Source organism: Zea mays, chromosome 1 (genome assembly GCF_902167145.1).
Source record: "Zea mays cultivar B73 chromosome 1, Zm-B73-REFERENCE-NAM-5.0, whole genome shotgun sequence".
NCBI lineage: Eukaryota > Viridiplantae > Streptophyta > Magnoliopsida > Poales > Poaceae > Zea > Zea mays.
In genome coordinates, this window is record NC_050096.1 from 13,053,050 (window position 1) to 13,059,049 (window position 6,000).

Here is a 6,000-nt window from a genome sequence, read left to right on the forward strand (position 1 = left end):
TGAGATCTGAAAACCCAGTTGAAATGCTTTTAGGAAGTATAGTTATTTTTATGTACACAATGACATGCCAGTTATCTATTAGTCCAGAATCTGAGTGAAACCCAAAACAAAACTAGCTGAATATGAGGTTGTAACCAGTCCCTTTTTATGGCTTACCTATATACAATAAATTGTAAAGTCACAAGTGAATGAGGTAACATGAAAATGACTAATTCATGGCTAAAATGCATCGGTTTCACTTGCTATATTCAAGGAGTTAGTGTTATGAATCTGATCAATCAGAGCTTGAAAGTTGTTTTCAAGTCTCTAAATCACCAACAATTTTAGCATGTCCTTCTACTCTAAGTGGAAGGCGACCTGGCCATATACTTGTTTTTTCCGGTTGGCCAATGCGGCGAAAGTTGATATCTGATGTAGGTGTGCAATCTGGAGAGTTGGTGGGCATTGATGCTTTTATGTTTCTGGTTGCTAGCAGTAATTCATAGGCTCTGCCTTATTTATCTAATGTATTTGTTGCTTTACACTGTAAATCTTCTTTCCCGTGGAATTATCTTATTTGGTTCAGAGATATACTGCTAACTATCTTATTGTCAGTTGCTAGACATAAGACTGTGTTCAGCGGTTCTCCCCCTATATCCCACTCACGTGCCACGTCAGCGTTCTCTTCCCCCCTATATCTCCACGCTCTACAGCGGTTCCCCCTATATCAAACCTCCACATCCATAAAATATTATTTCCTATACCAATTTATCATCCATTATAATTTTTTCTCTACTAACTATTGTTGTCTAACTATTGTTGTCGGCACAAAACCCAAGATTAGCACAGCGTATGAGGAGGCCGGTTGCCGCACCCAAAATGTGACGGTTCACTTCTCCTCCCGTTAGCACTGTAGCTCGTAGAGGGAGTGCAAGTGGCAGCGATGCACGCCAAAATGTGTCTCTATTGCCGCTATTTGAGGGAAGGGGAGAGATGTGAACCGTTGAAGAGAGTCTAACATCATCCATTGTGTACTGGTGTTGACTTCCGCGCATGGTGTGAAGATTCACTTTTGTATATTTCGTTCCTTACAAAGGGGAGAGCTGCGTATCATTATTAATAAGAAGAAACACCATTGTATTCAATTAGCACCTGTTTTTTTAATTTAAACTAAAACTCTTGTTATTGGAACCAGGATTTTTTTCCTGATATTATGTTTCTGCATTTAGGGCATTTACTTCCCATATGGTGATATTTCCCCATATATGAGCATGATTCGTATGTTAGAACCAATTTGGAATATATGAAAAACAATGAATAAATATGATAGTTTATGTATTCTGTTAATATTGTAGATACTGAGGGCTGAATTTAAAAAGATGTTGTTGAAGATGAGAAGATATAAAAGACAAAATCTTTTAGAGGGTGTTTGGTTCGAAGAATTAATCCATACTAGATGAGGTGATGTATCATGAGTCTATTGAACAAATTTGTTGGAATGTGTTGGAATGAGTTCATTTCTCAGATTATTATTAATTATTAACTTATGAGAATTGAAATAATGATGGATTAACTCATTCTACTCCATAAACGAAACGAAAAAGTGAAAAGCGAGAAGATGATGAACTATTTCATTTCTCAGACCAAATACTCCCTTAGAGGATGATGTAAAAGACAGATAATATTGTTTTAGGAGGCAGAATCTAGGGTACGTTGATGGAGACAAGTCTCAGGTCCTGTTTTGTTTCTTAGGCACAGACTAAACTTTAAAGTACCATATTTGGTTCCAGCGACTAACATGACTAAAGAGCATTAATTAGTATGAATAATGACTATATTACCTCTATTAATTAGTGGATGTCTGCTGCACGTAGAAAGAGAAGAGGGTAAATAAGTAAAAATACTACTTTAGTTCTTGTAGTCACCCATTTAGTGACTAAATAACTAAAGTTTAGTCATCCTATTTGTTTTTAAGAGACTAAAAGTATAATCACTAAATTTTAGTCCCAAAATCAAATGCAGCCTTAGGTGCCGTTTGGGAAGGCTGCTGGGTGGCTCCGGTTTTGGCTCCTTGCCGAAGCCCTCCCAAATGTGGCTCACAAAAACGGCTCCAGAGAAGGAGCAGGAGTCACTACAGGTTTAGGAGCCGAAGCCTAAAATTTTGGCTCCACACAGCTCCTCCGGGCGTGCCTCCGTTTGCTGTTGCTGTTCGGTATGTCCTTCCTCATTCGTCTGTCTCCCACGTCAGTATGTCCTTCCTCATTCATCTGTCTCCCACGTCAGTCCACAGTCGTGCCGCCGTCTCTCTTCTCTTTCTCATGCCTATCCACTGTCATGCCACTATATTCGGACAACAAGGACCAAGTAGTAGCAAACAGTACACTTGACACCAAGCAAGTACTCCCTCCGTTTCGTTTTAGTTGTCGCTGGATAGTGCAAAATTGAACTATTAGCGACAACTAAAAAGAAATGGAGGGAGTAGCAGCAAGCGACAAGTACCAGCAAGCAGTTTGGTTTTGTTGAATGCAGTTTCAGTAAGTAAGTAGGAAGCAGTTTCAGCAAGCAGCAAGTAGGAAATATCGATTTGCTGAATGCAGAAAGTAGCAATTTTGTTGAATGCAACAAGTAGAAAGTAGGATAATTGAGAAATAACCGTTTTACCAAACGATTTTAAAAAATACACTGACTTTTGTGGAGGAGCTGTTCCTTCAAAGAAGCCGAAGCTAAAGCTGTTTTAGAGGAGCCGAAGCCTTGACAAACAGTACCTTAGTAGTACATGCCAGCGAGGCGCCACTTGCTGCTGCTTCACAAGGCAGGGAAAAAAGCAAGCGCACGGCATCATGGCTAGTCTGCCTGGCCTCGCGATCCCCGTATTCCCGTCAGGGTGCATGCACTGGCTCAGCCTTCAGGCTCATCATCCATGCCGCCCAGCGCCCACATCCGCATGCTTCTGCGGTTCTGCTCCTTTGGCTTTTGCTCGCTACGCATCGTTGCCTCCCTCCTCTGCTGCTCCGCCTGCCGGCTGTCGCTGGCATGGCAGCGCCAGCTTGCTCTTCTAGCCCACGTCAGCCTGAGCCGGGCCGGGCTCAGCTCCTCCACGCAAACAACAGTCACAGCTCACACATCGTCTCCAGTCGCTGACAAGACACCCCCGCCGCCTCGATCCCAGCGCCTCCTCCGTATCCGTGTCTGTGTAGTTCAGCGCTCATCACTTCACCCGGCCGGACACCCGGGCGGCGCCACTCGCCGGCGGACAGCCGTCCCTCGCCGTCCGTCTCAGCACCGTCCCGTCCCCGTTGGCGTGTCCTGCACTGCCCAACTGCCCCCTGGGCCACCACTAGCAGCCCAGCAGAGCAGAGCAGAGCACATCACTCGGGCTCGGGTTGGGGCCCCATCGGTTTCTTCTGGGCGGGCGGGGGCGTGGGGACACAACTGCACAAGTGTACAAACAGAAGCAAGGTCGCCGGCTGCCGAGACGGCGGTTGGAAGTTACCCTCCTGCCCTCCCCCGCTCGGAGGCTCCCATGTCGCCTTGCGCCGGGGCAGGAAGGTAAAACCATCGCGCCGCGCTCGCGCGGGAAATCCGGAGGGGCGGCTGGTACATGTGTAGCGTAGGAGGGGCTGTATGCCTGTATCACGCAGTTCTCAGTTTCGTCTCGGCACTGCTCTGCCTCTTCCCTTGCCTTGCCCTGCCCTTTTCCCCCTTCTCCCCCGCGGGCGCGGGGCGGGCCTGCGGCCGCCTTCGGGGCTAGGGTTTCGTGCTCGCCTCGCCCAGTCGGTATCTTGCGCGTCGTCGTCCGGGATCGATCCGAGCGCGCCCCCTACCGCTCCGTGCCCCGTTTTTCCGGCCCGCTCGGCTCGATCGTGCTCTCCCCGACGGCATCGGTTTGAAGGTGCGCGCATCCATCGCTCCTCTCCTCATTCGTCCTACCACGTCCCGTGACGGCCTTGTAATCGAATGTTTGCGCGTTAGGCTTGCATTTTGGGGGGGGGGGGGTATGTTTCCCCTATCTCAATCTCGTTCTGTGGGATTTTTTTTCTGTCTAGTTTGATTGATGCAAAAAATTGGTGCGGCGAGTTGCGGTATTGGACTATTCGTACATTTTTTTAGGGTGTGGAGCGAGGCTACCAAACTTGATAGAATGCTGGAGCCCTCAGATTTTACTGCTCCAATTGAGTTTTCTGTTTTGTGGGTGTTATGTTTTGGATACGTGGCTAATGAACGTGGACAAAAAACTGATAAGTTTTGAGTGGCGTTGTTCAATACTCTGTTGTTATTCCAAAAATATATATTCTTCTATAAGAAACCACCTGGTTATTCTGCTTCCATGTATAAAGTGGCTGTTGGATTCTATACTTCTTTAAGAGTAAAAAATATACAGGTTCCAGCCAGACTCTAGAATCATAGATCCACACTCCACAGCGGCACAGCCACTGAACTGCTGAGCCACAGCCCACAGCCGACAGGTACTACCTAATTACCTACTACTACTAATGTTTTGAGTAGTAGACGACTACAAGATACAAAAGTGCAAGGCATTAAGCCTGCTGCTGTGCTGCCTGCCAGAGTGCCAATGACAGCCACCAAGTATCCAAGTGCCATTGCATCACAAGAACAAATTACAGTTCAGACTTCAGGCTTCAAAGTCCAAATTCTCCAAAGACTGCAGCAGTCAGCAATCCAGTTCTCCATAGACCACAACATGTCGACCGTAGTCCAAACTGTGCAATAAAAATTCATGGATCAATGCAAATCTGTTATCTAGGCAAAACAGCAATGCAACATATTGAAAAACACATTGAAAAGTACACAGATGGCTCATGGCTGCTCATTACTTTACTGACTGCCAGGTGTTTGTGACTGAAAATTTCAAGTATTGTGTGGAGCTGTAGTCCTTCAATCTCCAGTAGCCGGCAGCTGTTAAGTGCAGCACTAGTAACATGTGACCTGATGGGGGCAGCGGACGCCGGACAGCGGCGTTAACCTTGGCACTCCGTCTACGGGTGAGGTGAGTGAGGACTGCTCGAGGTCGCTCCGGCGGTCCGGGCCCCGAGCAGACGAGCACCGTCGCACCGAGGACTTGAGGAGAGTGTCACCTGTGGCGGCTAGGTTATGGTATGGAGGGAGGACTAGGGAGTTGGATTTGGGAGGGCACGTCCGCACGTCGCACGGGCCAGTCTTGATGCCTCTTGATGGGCCGCCAGCTGTGTGGCCACGTCTGCGTGACCGCGTGTGATGTACAGAGACACTATTCCGTGTAGTTCGCGTACCGGGTACTGCTATCTGAATCACCCGATCTAAATTCAGGTAATAGCATTTACTATCCAAACTAGACTTTGGGTATTGTGGATTCGGGTGATTCGGTTTCGAGTCCGGGTTTTTCGGGTTCGGGTAGCGGGTAATATGCCCAGTCTTAGGTAGGGGAGCGCTAGTGTACCAAGCGACACTTTTCGCTCCGATGACCCAATTGTTAGCATTCGCCAGAGGTGAGGCCTTCGCCATAGGGAGTCGCATCACGTTCGTCACCATTGACTTCTTAGCCATCGCCACCGACGAGCTCAGCCTAGCCGCCCCCGACGTGCCAGACATCGTGGGCGCACGACCCGCGCGCTCCACCAGGAGCAAGGCGGAGAAGCGACGTCTGAAAAGGCGCGCCACTACCTTAAAGTGGCGCCTCAATAGGCACGTCAGAAGCAAGGCGGCAGGACCCCTGACTTCAACTATGGTGGCCGTCATTGGTCACCAATCGACATCTGTCCTCGACTTGCTCGAGGATGATTCGAGCCGCGGCTCGATCGGGGCTAACTCTGATGCTGAAGAAGTGCAGAAAATGCCTTCTTCGTGGTGCCGCCGTCGCCGAATGAAAATGGCGGAGGGGACAAGGAGGCCCCCAATCAAGAAGAGTACCAGCGGCAAGCACACATTCTTGCTCGCAAGGCCTCCCTCCGCCAGTAGCAGGAAGAGTTCGACGCCCTCGTGCAAAAATAGCTGCTGACGGAGGGAGGCCTCGCGAGCAAGAAT